At 43.7% G+C, this 20,041-nt stretch overlaps 1 protein-coding gene across 1 annotated transcript in view; it reads left to right on the top strand.

Annotated features, from left to right (window-relative positions):
- The window catches only part of INPP5F (inositol polyphosphate-5-phosphatase F), a 103,914-nt gene that overhangs the window by 298 nt on the left and 83,575 nt on the right, over positions 1–20,041 (top strand). The gene's annotated exons all lie outside the window — the stretch shown is intronic.

The following is a 20,041-nucleotide window of genomic DNA, read 5'->3' as shown; positions in this document are numbered from 1 at the left end:
CCCTCGTGCGCCGGGCGCGCCCCCTTTCCAGCTTCCGGGCAAAGCTCCCCGCCGCCGCCGGTCGCCCGAAGTCGGGGTCTGGAGGACCCGGAGGCCGCGGTCAGCGGGGGCCGCCGCGCCCGCTCCTGCCGCGCGGAAAGTTCGAGCAGGGCGCGCGTGCAGCCACAGGCCTCCTCCTTTCCCGGGGGCCGCTGCTGGGCTTGCACGCCCGGCGTCCCGCCAGGTCCTGGGTTCGAATCCCATATCAGGCCGCAGCCATGGGTCCTGCGCAGGCTCCTATCGGAGACTCTTTCTCTTGACATCTGTTTGTGGTCCATTATTCAAGATGTGGCTTCATGATGGCTACCTCATGCGAGCCGTGGGAGACTCTTTTCCTTGGATGTTAATATTCGCAGGAAGCCGTCTGGTGGTATCAGAAGTTTCATTTGGGTGTGTGACTTAATTTTGTGCGGTACGTAGGCGTCACGTGAGCTTGGTAACCGATGATGCGAGGGGTGATGCGAGGAGACGTGGGAATCTACAAGTTGGTAGCTTTGGGAGAGTTTGTTTATAGTGATGAACGAGGCAGACCTGTCTCTGCCCGCAGAGAGCAGACAGTCCAGGCAGCTTCCTCTTTGGGGGGGGACTTCCTCATTTCAGGAGCCCTGGTGACACAGTGGGTAAGGGCTGCGAACCCAAAGATCAGCTGTTGAACCCCAAGACCTCTTTGTGGGACAAAGATGGCTGGCTGCTTTTGTCAAGATTATAGCCTTTAGAGCTCTAGTCGCCTAGTGGCAGGAAACTGCACATTGCAATCCCAAAGACTCACAGTTCGAATCCACCAGATGCTCCTTTGGAGATGGAGGGGCAATCTCGTCCTATGCCAGTCGCATCTGACTCCACCCACACACCAACAACAATAACAACAGCAGATTAAGCCTTGGAAAATCTGTGGGTCAGTTCAACTCTGTTTTATGGGGTCCTTGTGAGTCAAAAGGGCTTGGGGGGTGGCACTGGGGCTTCACCTTTTTTAGGTTTCCAATCCTTTTCCCTAATCATTTAAGAAATACTTTCACCTTAGGAAAAGTGTGAGGCTATAGTTCTTGAGAGAAAGAACTCTAACAAACCCCAAAAAACTCCACTCACTGCCTTCGGGTCTGTTGTGACTCATGGGTTTCCAAGGCTGTAAATCGTGGGAGAAACTATGGAATAAACCATTGGAGAGACATTTTTTCATTAGCAATGCAACACTGAATGAACTAGGCCACCATCGATCCTCCAAGAAGTAGCTGGGACCTCTGAAATCTGTAATTCTTACAGGTAAGACAAACACTGAGACTCCTTAGTGTGGAATCAGACCACAGCTGACTCTCCAGCAGGTTTCTGGATGCCCTGCTTTCTCCCTAGGAGCCAGTGGTGGCTTTGAACCGTCAGAGAGGCACGTCTGCCTTTTGGTTAGCAGCTCCTCTCTCTACAAATGGTGCCACCAGAGCACTTACTTTTTAACATATAATCTAGACAAGATAGATTTGCTCACAGTAGGAGGTGTTAAAAGGTCCAAGTGAAGTGTCTAGTGCCCTAGCAACTATCACTAGGACCCAAAAACCCACTGCTCGAGACTAGTTTCCAAACTTTTAGAAACCTTTCATCAGATGTCTGATGATGGAACTCTTCATGGGAGGAGATTGCCCTTGTTTTTCCTGAGGAGCAGCTGATGGATTTGAACCACTGATCTTGGCAGTTAGCACACTGTGTCACCCAGCATCTTTTGCAAGAAATCTGGCCTAATCCTCTCAACCGCCAAAGCAGGTGGTGGTATCATGCTTTTCAGGTGAGGTGCGAAATGTTCAAGGTTATAAGTAAGTTTTCTGGGGCCACAGAAGGAGTAGTTGGGACCCTGATTTGTCACGGTTTGCTAGCCCCCAGAACACTTTCTGGCATACCCCACTGATCTTTCTACTCTTCCCCTCCAGTTTGGAGACTTGCTAGTTGATCCACACACACAGTGAAGGTGACTGCGTTTTCCCCCCTATATTTTCATTATGTTTTTGTGATATTACGTTTTATTTCAGGATGGGACTGCTCCTGGGGTACAGTGGGTAAACAGCAGTTAACAGAAATGTTGGCACTTTGAACCTACCAGGGGCTATGAAGGAGGTCAATGTGGCAGTCTGCTTCCATAAAGATTATTGCCTTGGAAATCCTATAATGCTGTCCTTCTCTGTCCTGTTGTTGTTGTTATTGTTATTGTTTACTGTAGAGTCAGAACTGACCCACCCACCCATAGCTGGCCTCTGGCGAGTTTTCAGTGGCATTTAATCACATGGGAGGAGATTGCCCATCTTTCACCCGTGGAGCCGCTGGTGACTTTGAACTGCGTGTCTTCAGGATTGCAGTGCAGCTTCTTGCCATTAGGCCACCAGAGCTCACTGCTCTGCTGTATAGGGTCACTGTGAATGGGAATCTGTAAGGCGGTTGGATTCAGAATGGAAAAGAAACAACTGCACTCAGATAAGATCTTTGATAATCTTGAGCCTGAAGCTACTATGACTCCATCTCGTTGCTTTCAAGTCAGAACCAACTAACAGCTGAGCCTCCAGCAAGTTTTCAGAGGCTGTAAATCACATGGAAAGAGATTGTTCATCTTTCACAGAGTAGCTGGTGGATTCGAGCTGAATGCTTTGGGTTTGGTAGTGCAACCTATTAGGCCACGAGAGCTCCCTATTGGCCTGTGTCTTGCCACTCTTATCTGTTTTTCCTGAGAAGTCCCAATGCCTGGTACCCTCATTCAATCTCCTAGAAAACATTTGGGTCAGTTTTCAGTGCATCTTTCATAAAAGTCATTGTAAAATTTCCCAGACTGTCCAAGAACCAATTTTGTGAATTCTAAAAACTTAGGCCTTTAGATCTGTAGCCAAGATAACCTCCAGCTCATCTGACAGATATTTTTCAGTCTGTGTGTACACAGGAAGATGTAGTTTTTGAAAAAAATTTCGTTATTATTTTGTGTGTGTGTGTGTGTGTGTGTGTGTGTGTCTGTGTCTGTGTGTACTGTCAAATTGAAACTGACTGGTACAGGAGAAGATTACCTCTCCTTCTGTAACAGAGCATCTGGTGGATTCAAACTGCGTGCCTCTGGGATTGTAGTGCAGCTTCTTGCCACTAGGCCAGCAGAGCTTCCTGGAAGAGGTAGTTTTTAAACTCTACCTGCTTGTTCAGTGTAGGTCTTGCGGGATAAGAACGGATGTATTTAATGAAAAACACTCAGGCAGTCTCTCTGTTAGTGAGGGTGGTGGACGAGGGTGGTGGACGAGGCAGACATAAAATGAGTGGACTTGGTTGTGCCAGGCCAACCCTCTTTTTTCTTAGTCACTTACACTGACAGAGATGAGCCACCCACTGGGATTGAGTCGTTGCTGATTTACAGGACAAACTGCCCCTCCTGGTTTCCAAGACTACATAAATCCTTACAGAATCTAACTGCTGTATCTTTCTCCTTCTGGGTTCAAACCACTGACTTTTCCATTAGTAGCAGAGCAGTACATCACTGGCCACCTAGAAATAAGCAAGCTGGTGGAATCATGGGGCACCAGGCAGGGTCCCTGGAGGCCTTGGAGTAGGAGGGCTTTTAAAGAAGAGGCTTGTTCTTCTGTTTGGTCTCTTTCTTGTACGTAGGAGGCCCTCCAAACCTCACAGCTGCTTGCTCCCTGGAAGTGGAGGCAGTCAGCTGCCTGGGATGTTGGTGAGTGGCTAGCCTTTCAGTGAAAAGAATCCTTACACTCTTCTGAGTTTGAGAAATTCCAATAGGCGAGTCATGCCACTCCTCTAAGGGATTTTCATAGGGTCATCCAGCCCAGCTTTTGGATTAAGCCCTGTGGTTTGCATTACTGTTTATGTCTCTGAATTCCCTATCAGAAGACAAATGATAAAAGTTTTTTTCTGATGACTAGAGATGATAGAAGGTGAATTGATGCCTTTGAGCTGTGGTGCTGGAGAAGAGTATTAAGGGTACCATGGACTGCCAAGAAAACAAACAGATTCGACCAGGAGAGGGTTAAACCAGGCAGCTCCTCGGAGGCAAGGATTCTGGGGCTTCGCCTGACATACTTTGGACATGTTGTAAGGAGGGATAGGTCCTTGGAGAGGGACATCATGCTTGGGAGGGTGGAGGGACAGCGCAGGAGGGGAAGACCCTCTATGAGGTGGATTGATTCAGTGACTGGGGTAATGGGGATCGGTATGTTGGAGATGGTGAGATTGGCACAGGATAGAGCAGGGTTTAAGACTGTTGTACATAGGGTCGCTATGAGTCGCAAGTGACTCGACGGCACATAACAACAACAAATAAAATAATTCTTGCCTTTGCCGCTAATTCCCTCAAGCTTGTCTCATGTCTTAGAATATACTAGACCACAGCCTAAAGCAGACCAAAATCCCAAGGATGGGAAGAGGCCAAAAGTAATGGCCAATTTTGATCTTTAGATGTTCAAGTATAGAGCCAGTTACTGAAGAACCTTGGGGCTTGGCCTCACCATATAGCTTATCCTGTTGAAGACTCAAGATTTTTTGAAAAATTAAGTTTATTAATGACATTTTAGTTGAATAAGTGCCTTTTTTAGATCTTTTTCTATCCATTGCTGTTATGTACCATTGAGTTGGAACTGACCCATAGCCGACCCCCCTTTCAGTGGGTTTTCAGAAGCAATAAATCGCCCGGGAGGAGATTACCATCTTTCTCCCTCAAACAGCTGATGGCTTTGAACTGCCTGCCATTGGGTTGGCAGCACAACTCTGTACCACCAAGCCTCCTGTCTGGAATAGCTGTGGACTGATCTAAAATTCCCTTAATTTCCCAGTATTTCCCCTCTGCTCTGATGTTTCGCCAGGTTTGCTGCTGTTTGTAGTGGCAGCATTTAAAACTGTTTCCTATTGGTTAGTCACCTGAATAAATTACCAGTCAAGACTTTTTTTCCACAGATGGCAGTATCATAAGACCACATGAGCTCTTTCTTGGGCATTGGGGCTTTTCTGTTTGTGGGCATTGACCAACCCGAGGCAGGGCTGTGCTTTTCCCTACAGCTACCAGGACAGTCAATCCACATGGACGATACATAAGGTGATTTCCTGAGCACCTTTATTGTATTTCTAGGCACTTTATACATTGGTATGCACTTTGCTGATAACTCTTAACTGCATTATGTGATGCTAACTTGCTGACTTCTCCAATGGACAGTGCCTTCTCAAGGTCAAGGATTCTCCTCATTTTTGTAACTCTGGGCTTCAGAACCCCAGGATATAGAAGGCATTTTTGGTTTAGTCGAGCAGGATTAAATTTAATTCTAAGTTTTCTCTCTGTAATTTCATTGCCTTAAAAGTTAAGATATTTTGTCACGATTACTTATTTTAGGTCTTGTTTTGAATAGCTTTTAATTGGGGTGGAAAATTCTCTGTCCACTTGGGTGAGAAACTAATGAGGAACAGTGTATTTCCACTTGTGTTATTTTTTTTTTTAAGTCTGATTTAACTTTTTTTTTAATCTAGGTGTTTGTATTTCTTTTTATTTTATTGCTTGATTTTCCTTTTTCAGTTTTTTTCTTCTGGAAAAACAGTTGAGCATTGTTATCTTTTTCTGCGTTTCTATTTTTTTGAAGGAGTAATGAGTAGTCAGCATACATAGTCCTAGTCCTGTTTATTGGTGGAGGTTGATGTCATTTGCACACGAATGAGTGGGATTGTTGTTATGTGTTGTCAAGTTGGAAGTGACCCATGGGCGACCTGCCAGTAGATTTTCAGATGGGAGGAGACTGCCCTTCTTTCTATCATGGACCAGCTGGAGGATTCGAACGCCATCCTTTTGGGTTGACACATCATAACTCCTTACGGTCTACACCGCCAGAATTCTTTAATGATCATTAGAGGAAAAGGTTTTGTTGTTTTGTTTTCTGCCAGGGGAGATGATGAGGCATGGTGAATGTTCAGTAGTCTCCTGAGAGTGGACTTTAATATGAAAATAAAGAATTATAATTTTTTTTTTTAAAAAAAGAATTGTAATTTAAAGACTTAAAAAGGAAATACAATATAGTTCACTTTTGGGGAAGAGTTTTATGATCTAATCTCTTTGATCTTAAAATTGCTTTCACTGACTGCAGTGGTAATTTGTATTCCCCCACCCCAAACATATATTACTATCTATATAAAAACCTAACAACAGTGTTCATAGGGGTTTTGTAGGCCTGTTATTTCAGGAGTTGGTAGCCAATCCTGCTTCTTAGTCTCTGAAAGTTCTGCTAGAACCTGTCCACCATGGAAACACTTCCAGCATAGCTTCCAGTATCACAGCAACCTGTGAACCATTGTAGTATAGCAACTGACAAGCATGTACTCTTAAGAGCAAACAGTAAACAAGCAACACACAGATCACTCCCCAATACAACAAATGACAGAACAGTGTTGTACCCTTGATGATGTTGGGTACCACCAAGTTGGAACTAACCCATCAGCAGGTATTCAGAGGCATTAGGAGTTTCAGGGGAGGAGATTGCTCCCATGGAGCAGTTTGTGGATTAGAACTGTGTACCTTGTGTTGGCAGTACAACTCTTTACCACTAAGCCACTTGAGTGCCACCCCTAGTAGCATACTATGAAAACAAGTAGCATACAGATACTTCACAGGCTCTGGTCCGGGCCTCCTTGCTGGTTGGCTCTGACAGGGACTCCCTAGTGAAAATGGCTCTGGTAGGCCTCATGCCTTGCACCCCTGCTGGCTGGCTCTGTCTAGGGCCCGTGGAGTTGGGGGTGAGGGAGATAATTTTTTTTTAAGGAAGATTTCACTGCTGTTTGTATTATTTTAATAAATTTGAATTATGTCTAAAAAAAAATTGCTTTCACCGGTCCTTATGACTTTGTCTGATATGACAGTGTTATATAATTCATCACTGTGTGTTACCTCATTCTATTCTGAGACCAAATGACCATGAAAAGATCCCATAGCATCTGCTATACACATAATATTCATGAGCAAACTCTATATATAGAAAGGCAGGACTCTAAATGATGAATACTGCTGAGGGTTCCCCCCTCTTTTAAACAGGGAAGGGAGATTAGTTATCAGAATTCACAGAAACAAAGTTTTCTTGTTTTTAGAATTTTTTTATAGTGAAATTATTTTTGTAGTGTATCGTATGAAGTTAACACTTTTCTGAATGAGAAATTGTATTCATGGAATTGAAGCCCACATGGACTGTTTATCTCTTGAGTGGAATAATTTTGTGAAACTATCTTTGGTTTTGTGAAACTATCTTTGGTTTATTTGTAGTTTTATGTTATCTGGTATTTGCTTAAAAAATGAAGAGATATGAATTTAAAAAAAGTTACCATGACAAAATAGAATAGACATTTTAGTTTGATTAGTTAATTATTAAATACATTGCCAAAATCTTTGTTTTTAACTGTTGGGTAGTTAGGTATTTTTCTAGAGCCTTTGCCTTCAGTTTCTTGACTATGTCTCATCTGTTTTACACCTTGTTCTGCTTTCTACCCTACCAGCAGGCTTACACATTGCTTGAACAGGTCTGTATGTTTATTTATGTATGTATGCTTATCTTTAGGGGAGCTCTGGTGGCCCAGTGGTAAGAAGCTGCGCTGCACTCCCAAAGGCACATGATTTCAATTCACTTCTGGGGAGAAGGATGGACAGTCTCCTCCCATGTGATTTACTGACTCTAAAAACCCACTGGAAGATAGCTATGGGTCGGCCCTGACCCGACTGTACACAATAACAACAACAACAACGTGCTTATTTTTATGCATTCAGGGTAGAAAAGATTCATCTTTCTAAAGCCTCCACTTTGGTTTTAAAAAACAAAACAGAAAAGACTGCCTTTCTAAGGGACTTGATGTCCATTTGGAATCATATTTTACTTCTTGGAGAAGGTTTGTATGCATATATTTTTCCTGTGTCTCCAGATAAATTATTAATAGCTATTAGTAATGTCTTTTTAAAAACTATATTTCAAATTAGACCTTATTCTAAACCTCTTTATGTGTATGATTCCAAACCCAGTTTATCTTTAGTGCTGACAACATTTTAGAAAACTTTCTCATGGTTCCAGAGTCATAGATTTTATTTTTTTTGTTTTATTTTATTTTATTTTTTGTGTGTGTACCATCAAATTGATCTGACTGGTACAGGAGGAGATTGGCCCTCCTTCTCCAGCAGAGCATCTAGTGGATTTAAACCATATACCTCTGGGATTACAGTGCAACTTCTTGCCTCTAGGCCACCAGAGCTCCTTTAGATTTTATGTTTTTGTTGGTAATATTTAGAATATCCTGAGGAGGACCTCATGCACTTACTGCAGAGGGTTAAGGACTGCAGCCTTCAGTATGGACTGAGGCTCAATGTCAAGAAGACAAAAAATTCTCACCACCGGACCAATCGGTAGCATCAGGATGGATGGCGAAGAGATTGAGAGTGTTCATAGCTTCAGTTTGTTCGGCTCCACAGTCAACACTCTTGGCACCAGTAGCCTGGGAAATAAAAAAATGTATTGTGATGGGAAAGTCTGTGGTTAGGGACCTCTCTAAAGTACTCAAGAGCAACGGTGTCTCTCTGGAGACTAAGGTGCGCCTGATACAGGCCATGGTTTTTGCAATCACTTGTTATGCATCAGAGAGTTGGACAATGACTAGGGAGGATAGAAGGAGAATTGACGCCTTTGAGCTGTGGTGCTGGAGAAGAGTATTGAATGTACCCTGGACTGCCAAGAAAACAGATTCATCCTAGAGAGGGTTAAACCAGGCTGCTCCTTGGAGGCAAGGATTCTGGGGCTTCGTCTGACATACTTTGGACATGTTGTAAGGAGAGACAAGTCTTTAGAGAGGGACATCATGCTTCGTAGAGTAGAGGGACAGCGCAGGAGGGGAAGACCCTCTATGAGATGGATTGATTCAGTGACTGGGGTAATCGGGATGGGTGTGTCAGAGGCAATGAGACTGGCACGGGATAGAGCATGGTTTAGGGCTGTTGTACATAGGGTCGCTATGAGTCGCAAACGACTCGATGGCACATAACAACAACAACAACATCATAATCATTAGAGAACTTTGGTGGCTTAATGGTAAGAACTTGTGTTTCCAATCCAAAGGTACTTGGTTTGAATCCACCAGCTGCTTCTCAAAAAAAGGCAATTTCTTTCAATGCAGTTTACTGCCTTTGAAAACCGACTGGAGGGTCAGCTATGGGTTGATTCCAACTTAATGGTATACCACAATAACAATCATAATACCATGTAAGCTATGTGGAAAATCTACCTTCTGAAGTATAAAAGCAAGCACATTGAAGAAAGGTGTTTGTGGACTGTAAGACAGTGAGCTAACTAGTTTGTTCTTTTTATTTATTTAGTTTTTTTTTTATTTAGTTTACTAGTTTGCTTTGATCTTCCACCTGCCCCAACTCCTTGCAAATTTGGTTTACATAGCTACTGGAAAAGTTGATATATAATAGACTAACAAGTTGGGTTTTTTCCACCTATAGCCAGTTGATAAGGTTTCTCTGAAGCTTTTAGAACATCTGCAATTTGGGAAGGGAATGGATACAGGGTAGATCTTTGAGCAGAAACACTGATACGTACCAAATGGGAACAGTTTCAGCCGGAGGAGCAACCTGAAGCCTCCCCCGTGTAGCTTTGTGTGAGTCCTAGATCCGATTTCATGAGCATCCTCTCAGAGCTTACAGAGCAGGGAGGGAAAGGAGAAAGGCCTGCAAAGAGGGGAGGAGCCTCTGTAGATTCTCTGGTTCCCAGACTTGTGTTCTGGCTTGGTCATGGCCAACAGAAGCTCGGGGTGAGGAAAGGCCAAGTCACACTCCTTTTGATGTAAGATGTACAGGTGTCAGAAGCCACAATCCCTGACAGCTTGGCCTTGGAGGAATATGGCCCATTGGTACTGACTGCATCAGGATGCCTAGTTAACAAGACTGCCTGGTATCTCAGTTCCTCAGCCTAAAGTTACTTGAACAAAGAGAGATGTGTATTCACCCTGTACCTCTCGTAACTGGTCAGCAGTAGACCTTGCAGAAAAGCTGCATTGAATGAACAGAAAGAATTCTGGTGCCTTGTGTATTTGTATGCTTTGAGCAGCTCACTCCTCCTGAGTTTTAGTCTCCCCATTTGTATGGCTATGTAAATACCACAGTCTTCTCTGTAGTGGACTTGAGTGGAGCTTCTGATCTAAGGCAGACTAGGAAGAAAGGTCTGGTGATATACTCAGAATGAGCTGGTGAAAATCCGACGGATCACAGACTGTTACCTGATACAGGCCTGGAAGGTGGAGCCCTAGGTTGGAAGGAGCAGTGAATTCAAGCATGCTTGATCTTGAGGATGGTGCAGGACTGCATAGCAAGCACTTCCTGTTGAACATGAATTGTCACAGATGGAGTTCAACATCATGACCACTGACAACAACAGCATGGTGAGGGTCATGGTAGTTTGTACCTCTGCTGATTTCTTGTGGTCATTGAGTAAATTGTTAGGCCTATGAATTCAGTAAGTTTTCCCTTTCTGATGAAAAGTAATTGACTTCACAGGGATTTTTGTTTTCCCTGAATTGGATCTTAGGTTAAAACATTTGCTTGTACCTTATTTGTGCCTGATGATGGCATTGGCTGGTGTATTTGTAGATAGAGAATAGATTACTGGCATGTCAAACTAGTTTGGCCTTGATGTTGACTCATCTCCTTCTGAGAATCTTATTTTGTCATGGCTTCTTTTTTCTTTCATGATAAAAAAATTTAAAAAAAAATTTTTTTCTTTCTTTCATTTCTTTTTTTCTTTCATGAGGTTTATGGGGGCGGTTAGAGGTTACAAGTCAGGTCAGTCACAGGACAGAGTTCTTCTCTTTGGTCAGAAAGCTGCTCAGTCATGCTGGAGCCCTTTAACCACCAGCCTTGTTCAGCTGTGCCTGACGGATGGTTCTGGGCCGTGGCGGCTCTTGTAGGATGGCCAACTATGGTCATGGGAACTCTGTAGTTTAGTGCTAAGGAGTTTTGCAACTCAGCTGCTTCAGGAACCTGAAGCAACCCAAGGCACACAGTTTGGATTCACCAATTGCTTCATAGGAGAAAGGCAATTTCCTTTAAATTGCGATTTACTGCCTATGGAAATGCTCTGAAGATCAGCTATGAGTCTGTTCCTACTCAAGGGTCTGTAACAGTAATTGTGGTGCCTAACACCCAGCCCTCCACCAGCAAGCTAAGTGAAGGCCCTCTGTTCTGGTCAGTGAGCGGCAGTGCTGGCTCTTCTCTGTCTCACACTGTCTGTCTCTTGTCCTCCCACCACCACTGCTGTCACTAATGCATCTCCATCTCGTTCCATCTTGTGCAGGAGCCTCAGGTACAATGGAAACTGCACACTGCACTGCTTCTGAGTAGTGAGTACTGAGACTTCCCCTTACCATGGTTTTATGGGGGTTTTAAATAGCTTAGACGTTTACAAGCTGGAGGAATCCTAGTGGCACAGTGACTGGCTGCTTGGCTGCTGACCAGTAGGGCAAGGTTTTGAACTAGTTCTTTCCTTTAGCCCCTGACTAAGAATTTGCTTTCACCCCTCAGATACACTGCATCAGAATCTATGTTTTTAACAAGATCCCTAGCTGGTCCTTACAGCTTCCCAGATAAGAGTCATCTGGGGATCTGGAAGACTCATCTGGGGAAAGCTGGAATCTGCTTCCTTAAAGATTACAGCCTTGAAAAGCCTATGGGACAGCTTTGTGGCCCAAGCAGACTTGGTTTGGGTCTACAAGCTTTATTCCTCTGTCTCTTTTTGTAAAGTTTTCTATTCAAGTATATTTAAAACTCTAACATATTAAAATCTAGCTTTGCAAGTCTTAAGAAGTAACAGCAATATCACAGAGCTCTAACAAGTAATTGTTGGTTAGCTTGTTCCTAGGGGCTGTTGAGTTGAGTTTGGCCCATAGTGACCCTATGACCCTGTCCTGTGCCATCCTCACAATCTCTGATACACTTGAGCCCATTGCTGCAGTCATCATATTATGTCAGTCTATCTCGTTGGGCGTCTTCCCCTGATTTGCTGACCCTCCGTCTTTCCAAGCATGATATTTCTTTTCAAGGATTAACCTCTTCTAGCAACGTGTCCAGTGTATGAGAGACAAAGCTTCACCGTCTTTTCACTCAAGGAGCACTCTGGCTACACATTTTCCAAGACAAACCTATTCATTCTTTTGGTGATCCATGAGATATTCAGTACTCCGATCCATCAGCACAATTCAATGATTTCAGTTCTTCTTCTGTCATCCTTATTCATTGTCCAACTCTCAGATGCATAGCAAGTGATTGAAAAGACCATGGTCTGAATCAGGAGCACCTTAGTTTTCAAACTGACATCGTTGCTTTTCATATTTTGGAGAGGTTCCTGACAGCAGATTTACCCAATGCACTATGTCTCCTTATCTCCTGGCTGCTGTTACCATGGGTGTTCATTGTGGATCTAAGATTAAATCATTGACCATTTCAATCCTTTCTTCATCTATTATGATGTTGTCTCTTGGCCTAGTGGTAAGGATCTTTGTTTTCTTGATGTTGAAAAGTAATCGCTGACTATATTGATCTTCTGCAACAAGTGCTTCATGTCCTTCTCACTATCAGCAAGCAAGGTTGTGTCATTTGCATAATGCAGGTGGTTGATGACTCTTCCTATGATTCTAATGCCACATTCTTCTTTATGGAGACCGACCTCTCCAATTATTAGCTAGTCTCATGTAATAGTTTTGTGTCACCTGGCCATTAAGCTAAGAAGAATATTTGAAGCGGTACACTGGCGGTCGCCAGGTCAGGAATGAGGTTTGTTCTCACATGTGTCTTTCTTTCAGATTCGTAGGTAAGTCAGAACAGGTCCATGAGGTTCTTATTTAGCTGCAGTTCAGAGCAAGAGTCGAGTCTAAGCCTTTTCAGTGACTTCACAGCTGCATGTGTAGCGAGTAAAGGTGATTGTGATGACGAGTTTGTTGTGAGCAGTGGTTTGGTTCATAAACGAGAGGGACTGTACATTATATTAAAAGACAACTATTAATTGTTGGGGTGGGATGTCCCTGATGGTAACTGTTGATGATATAATACATTGTTATTGTTAGATACTGTTAAGTTGGTCCTGAGTCGTAGAGACCCTGCGTATAGTACAGTAAAACCCTGCCTGACCCTCCACCTCCTGGGTCTCTGCTGTGTTTGAGCTCCTTGTGCTCACTGTGTATGGGGCCATCTCGTTGGTGGGCTTCCATCTTTTGGTGCCGTGCTCTAAACCACAGCTCCTTCTGACGGTCTTCGTTTTTATGCTGACCCTCTGCTTCACCAAGCATGCTGTCCTTCTCTAGGGACTGGCCCCACCTTATAACATGTCCAGAGTGTGTGAGACAAAGTCTTAAGATCCTTGCTGCTAAGGAGCATTCTGTCTGCATTTCTTTTTTTTATTTCGTTATTTTTTGTGTGTACTGTCAAATCAGATCTGACTGGTACAGGAGGACATTGTTCCTCCTTCTCGAGCAGAGCATCTGATGGATTTGAACTGCGCACCTCTGAACTTGCAGTTGCAGCTTCTGTCTGCATTTCTTTGAACAAACTTGTTCCTCTAGCAGTCTATGGTAGAGTCAGTATTTTTCCACCATCCTAATTTGTTGGTCTTCCAGAGTACTGATTATGTACTGATGTATAAATGATATTTTTAAGGTCGGGATAGACACTTAAGACACTGAACAGTTGATATTGTACACAACCCATACTGTTAATGTCTTAGTGAAATGTATGTTCTTAGTTAAATGTGACTCATTTTGTGGTTGCTGTGAAACCCTTAAGAGAAATTAAGCCAAAAGCTCATTGCCATAAGTAGTTTACATCCTCAAAAAACCTGCAAGAAGCTCAGCTATGGTTCAGTTTCAACTTCATGGTAATGAATAACCAAAAACTGGAAGAAAAAATGGTATTAAGAGGACTTATTTCCTCTGTGGAGCTCATTCTTTAAACAACTTCTCACTTTCTTTTAAGTTACAGTGAACTTAAAGTCTCACAATCTTCTGCCGTGGTCCATATATACAATTTGAGACAGCCTTAATAGCTAATTGAAACCTTCGGACATTTTAAGCGTGATACATGCTTGTAATTTTAGGTAGCACTTCTTTTGATTTCTTAACTGTTGACAGTGTTGGTCTTTTCCCCATCTATCAGGATGTTGTTTATGGATCCCATAGTGAGGATTACTGTTTTCTTGATGTCGAGATTGGCAGGAGGAAATTGCACATCTTTCTGTCTTGGAACAATTGGTGGATTTGAACTGCCTGCATTCGGGTTGGCAGTGCAACTCCCTGCCCAGTCAGCCACCACAGCTCCCTAAATCACAGACATGTTGGATTGGGAAAATCTGCTGTTAAGGATCTCTCCAAAATACTAAAGAGTATCCATTTAAAGATCAAGGTGCACCTGATCCAAGCCATGGTTTTTTGAGTTACTTTTTATCCATCTTCAAGTTGGACAATGAATTAGGAACCCAAATAAGAATCAGTGCCTTTGAGTTGTGGTGTTGGAGAAGCATATTGAATATCACATGCTCTGCTAAAAGGACAAACAAATCTGTCTTGGAGGAAATGCCACCAGAGTGCTCCTTCAAGGCAAGGATGGTGAGATGCCATCTCACAGACGTGGGGCGTGTTGTCAGGAGGGACTAGTCCTTCAAAAGACATCATGCTGGGAAAGGTAGAGGATCATGGAAAGCAAGGAAGACTCTCAAGGAGATGGCTTAACACAGTGACTGCAGCAGTGGACTTCAGCATGATGGAGATGGTAGAGATGGTTCAGGACAGCACAGGCTTCCAGTCTGACGTTCATAGGGTCTCTGTGGGTCATTATCAACTTGATTGCACCTAATGACAATTATATCTACTAGCCATTGTGGAACAGATGGACGCAGCACTACCCCTGCCTGGCAGAGCATGGAGAAGGACATCATGCTTTGCAGACTCACTGAAAAAGAGGAGAATGTGTATTGACAGTGAGTGCACCAATGGGCTCAAGTCCAGCAGCGGCCGTGAGGGTGGCCCAGGCCTGGCTGGTGGTTCCATCTTTTGTACATCAGGTCACGAGGAGTCAGCTGACTGGGGTGCACCTTACAGTCCTGGGTGGGGTGCGGCTCAGTGGGGTGACTGTGGTGTGACATAGCTATAGACAGAGTTCTGTAGCAGATTGGAACTGTCTGGAAGTACAAGGCGTTGGTTTTCCCCCTGCCTCGTCCCCTTTACATGGTGAAAACTCTTTTCCCCTCCAAGTAATAAACAAAATGGGAGAAAGATGCTTTTTTATTTGATTCTGTCACGTTCCTCCCAGCTATAAATAGTTCACAATCACATCAGTGAGAGTGGAGTGCCCAGGGAGATCTGACTGAATGCACTTTTGGACTTTTATGGACTTTTCCTTTTGTCTTAGAAATAACTGTGTGTAGAGTGCCTTCATTCTACATGCTAAATTGAAACAAAGATCTTTGAGAGCATGGGTAGTGCCAAACTGGACAGCTACACAGTCCAGCTCCTGCCCCTCCCTTGCCCCTCCCCCGTCTGCCATCCAGTGACCCTTGGGTTCTGATTCATAGTGACCCCGTGCGTAACAAGCTGAAACACTGCAGTCTCACGCCATCCTCAACTGCCATGCTTGAATCATTATCGCAGTTCGTTATCAACCCATCAGAGTCTTCTCTTTCTCACTGACCCTTTACACGCATGAGGTCTTTCTCTAGGTACTGGTCACTCCTGATAATATAATAGGTCTAAAGTATGTGAGATATGGTCTTCTCTGTCCTTGCTTTTATGAAGCATTCTGGATACAGCTTCTTCCAAGACAGATTTGTTTGTTCTGTTGACAGTCTGTGATATATTCAGTATTCTTTGGTAACACTACAGTTCAAAGGCATCAGCTTTTCTCCTATGACCCTTGATCTTAAAGTAGGTGTTCATCTGAGGTTTGGGGAAATGGCAAATTGGTAACTTGATGGTGATTCGAAGCAGAGGCTTTGGTTGATGGACAAGGTGATTGTACCAATTACCTGAGTTGGGTGAGAGGAAGTGAACTTTGGACAAAGTTTTCAGGACAGTCTGGGGAATGTCAGATGGGAGAAGGGTTACTTCTGATGACTGAAGTGCTAATTTACTTTTGTGCCTCTGTATAAGGGTTCTCAGTGAGGAAAGAAAAATAGCCGCTGTTAAATCACTCATGTTTTGCTAGAGCTCTCAGAACCCTGCTTGTGAAAGTGGTCTCAAATGACACTTTTTGTGTGTAGAGGGGGAGATTGCAGAAGATAAGAACTACGTCCCAAGACTAAGTCCTAGGGGTAGCATTATCCATTTATTATCCAAGGATTTACCTATGTCCACATCTGGTGGTTTTATACAGTCTGACAGGGCCTTCCAGGTGGAAAGTTCTCATATTGTTTGAACTTTCACGGAAGTTCTTTTATTTGCTACATGCTGTATGGTATCTCTTGAGATGTGATGATTAGGATTTAGAGAGCCCTGGTGGCCTGGTGGGAAGAAGCTGTGCTGCAATCACAAAGGCACTCGGTTTCTGCGGAGGACAGGCAGTCTCTTCCAGTGCAGTTTACTGCCTCTGAAAACTCTCTGGAGGATCAGCTTTGGGTCACTTCTGACTGGACACCACACAACAACAACAACAACAAATAGAACTTTAAGTTTCAGAGAGAATAGTAAAAAATGTGCATTTGGATATTATAGAGTTGAAAAGATTTCTAATATCTTTGTAACTTTCTTGTTACACTGTAATTAAATTCTTATTTTAATAGAAAAGTATTTAGAAATTCTTAGATACCTTGAGGTGGTTTTTAAAATGATTCATTTCCTTATGTATGTATAGTTCAAGGCGTCTGCTTTCATGCCATCTCCTGTATTATGAGGCCTCTCTGCAGTTTGAGAAGAGCGCTGGTGACATAATCCGTAGGAATTATGCAATGAGGACCCATCAGCATCTGAGGGAGGAGGCTGGACCGTCCCCTCCATGTGCTTTGCAGTCTTGGAAACCAAGCGGAGGCTCAGCCGTGAGTCAGCTCCACTCTGTTCAGCAGTCAGTAAACAAAGAGCTAGTCCACTTCAGATGCTCTGTCAGCTGCCATTTCCCCAGGTGACATCTGAACTGTGGTGTGCAGTCCTGCCTGTTTGTTATAATCATCGGGGAGGCTTTCCAGAGCACTAATACCTGAGTCCCACCCCTCAGCAATTCTTACTCAGTAAGTCTTGGAATAGGTATTGATGATGATGATGATGATCTGTTAAATCAGATCTGACTGGTACAGGAGGAGATTGCCCCTCCTTCTCCAGCAGAGCATCTGATGGGTTCGAACTACGTACCTCTCTGATTGCAGTGCAGCTTCTTGCCACTAGGCCACCAGAGCTCCATTGGAATAGGTTTTTTTTTTTAAAATCCCTCCCGGGTGTTCTGAATATGCAGCCAGGTTGAGAATGACTTATCTAAGTGACTCTAAGTCACTGGGTGGAACCAAAATTAATAGTCTGTTTTCATCTGATGATTCTGGTTCAAGGATGGTGTCCTATGTGTAACTCTTTCCTCTAATAAAATACCACAAAGCTGCTTATAAAACTGCCTCATGGGCATCAAGTCAGAACTGCCCCAACGCTGATCCTCTATTGAGGTTTTGGGGCTGTGACTACCCTAACTTCCCTTAGAGAGTTGAGGAAATGTACCAATGTTTACATTTAAAACATAGTACCTTAATCACATTATTCCCTCACACATTTTCTTGGCATAACTGTGAGAGCTGAAGTGTGGTTGAGCTATTGATGGGAACTTTCATTTCCTCCTTTTAAGCCCTGGGTGTTGGTCATTGTCATTTCAGAGTAATAACATCCTTTATTTGAAGCAGGAAATGAAACTTGGGTCAGCTTGTACATATCAAGCATCTTGGTTTTTCTCTTGACGTGTAAGTGAAACTGCCGTGACCGTGAGCGGTGTGCACGACACAGGCCTGTGCCAGCGCCTTCACTCTCGGCTCCTGGAATGAGTGACTCACATGCTCTGTCGGCATGCCGCTCTGACTCACTAGCTTTCGGTGTACCAGGAAGAGGAGGGCACAGGAAAATACAGGCCTTGTCCTGCCAAGTGAACCTGAGATAAGAGGAGAAATGTTGACCTAGTGGGTCAGACAATTGCATGCGTGAGTTTATCTTTTAAAGGCACAAGATAACTGTGTCTTTGGGAGTCTTTTATGATTTCATTAATGAAAAATTCACATTTCCCCTCAAATGCCAAGCTTTTTGTAATTTGTGAGCGGCTCTGTGTCTAATAAGATAAACTGGTTCTTAAATGTTCAAACTTGTTTGAGAATTGAAAATGGCTCTCTTTTGAATTGATAGGAAGGATTAGAAAGTGGAATGAGTCCTCGGGTGATAGAGTCAATGTGCCTTGCAGTTAACTGAAAGGCAGCTACTTAGAGGTTCCTAGGAAGAAAGACCTGGCTGGCAACTGAAAATCAGCCGCTGGAAACTCGGTGAAGCACATTACACACTTGGAGTCACCAGGAGTTGGAATCAACACCTGTGGTTATTCCTTATGGAAGGACGGCATGAGCACCATTGGCCAATGCTCTCCGGCTTCAGAGGTACTGAAGGTGCCCACTGCTGAGTGTAGTTGTTGAGTGTCCTTAAACCAGAGTTGTCTACTGATGTGCTACTCATAGAACTTTTTGTTTCTTTAAAAGAACAACAGATTAAGCCACCTCTGCTCATTTTCAAGTGTCTGCTGGGTACCAGGCAATGAACTGAGACAGATACTACTGCTTGCTTTCTGTGCCAGTTACAGGCATAAACAGCTCACTGCCACTAGGTTGCTTCTGAATCACAGGACTCTCCACTGAGTCTCTAAAGCAGGAAAGCCCGACAGGAGGGTACTGCCTAGTCTTCTCCTAAGGAGCTGCCGTGGATTCACAGTCAGACACAGGGGCCCTGTGGTTAGCAGCACAATATGCCCATGCCATCAGAGCTCCCTGCAGTTACAGGCAGCATCTTGGAGATACTGTGGGTTTGCTTCCAGTCCACAGTAACAGAGCAAGACATCGCATGGATGTCATTGTTTCCCAGCGCATATCCAAGTTAGTTTCATGCTGTGTTATTGTCTGTTAAGTGTGTGAGAGCATTGTGGAAAAGCTTGAACGATTGTGTGAATGCAAAAAATGTGACACAGAGACCCAAAGTGAGCAATTGCTATTGGAAAAAATGGCATCAGTAGTCTTTCTTATTCAATGCATTGTTGCCACAAAACCTTCAGTTTGTGAAAAAAAGCTATTATTGGTGAAACACAGTACTGTGAAGTGCAGTGACGTGGGGTGGGCTGACAGCCCTGGACACCGCCTGGAGGGGCAGCCATGAGTGCATGCTGATGATGGCAGTGAGAGCGGGAGCTGGGCAGTGCCTTCCCAGGCCCTTCTGTGCTGCCCTTTGCCTCCTGTGTCTATTGGCCTGAGAAGCCGTATGCACCTGCTAGAGATCCCAAGACACTTTGGGGTTTCTAGAATCTCTTTGCCTAGTGGGTTCGAGGGAGCTCTGTTGGCTTAGTGATAAGGAAATGCACTGCCAACCAAAAGTCATGTGATTCAGATCCACCAACTGCTCTGTGGGAGAAAGATGGGCAGTTTCCTCCTGTGCAGTTTACAGCCTCTGAAAACCTGTGTTGTTAAGGGTTTATTGTTCAAAATGTCTTTTCTGGCCATTGACTTTGAATTTGCCATGTAGGTGCGTAGGAATATATGAATAGGGCGTGTTAACCTATCTGCAAGGGGGTTGGCTAGTCTCTCCACTAAATTGAGCAGATTCAGTGGCAGATTTTGAGAATTTTACTGCCAGCAAAGAAGCTGCAGAGAATGCAGCACCCCTTCCAGGCCAGGGCCAGAGATTCTTTTTTTTTTTTTTTCTATAATTATATTTTATTAATTTTCATAAACATTTACAGAGATTTTGGGCTTCCACTCATTCATTGTTGCACTATTCT

Source organism: Elephantulus edwardii, unplaced genomic scaffold (genome assembly GCF_000299155.1).
Source record: "Elephantulus edwardii isolate Elephantulus edwardi_28Jun2011 unplaced genomic scaffold, EleEdw1.0 scaffold00006, whole genome shotgun sequence".
Lineage (NCBI taxonomy): Eukaryota > Metazoa > Chordata > Mammalia > Macroscelidea > Macroscelididae > Elephantulus > Elephantulus edwardii.
The sequence above is the reverse complement of the archived record's forward strand: the minus strand, read 5'-3'. Positions and strand labels throughout refer to the sequence as shown.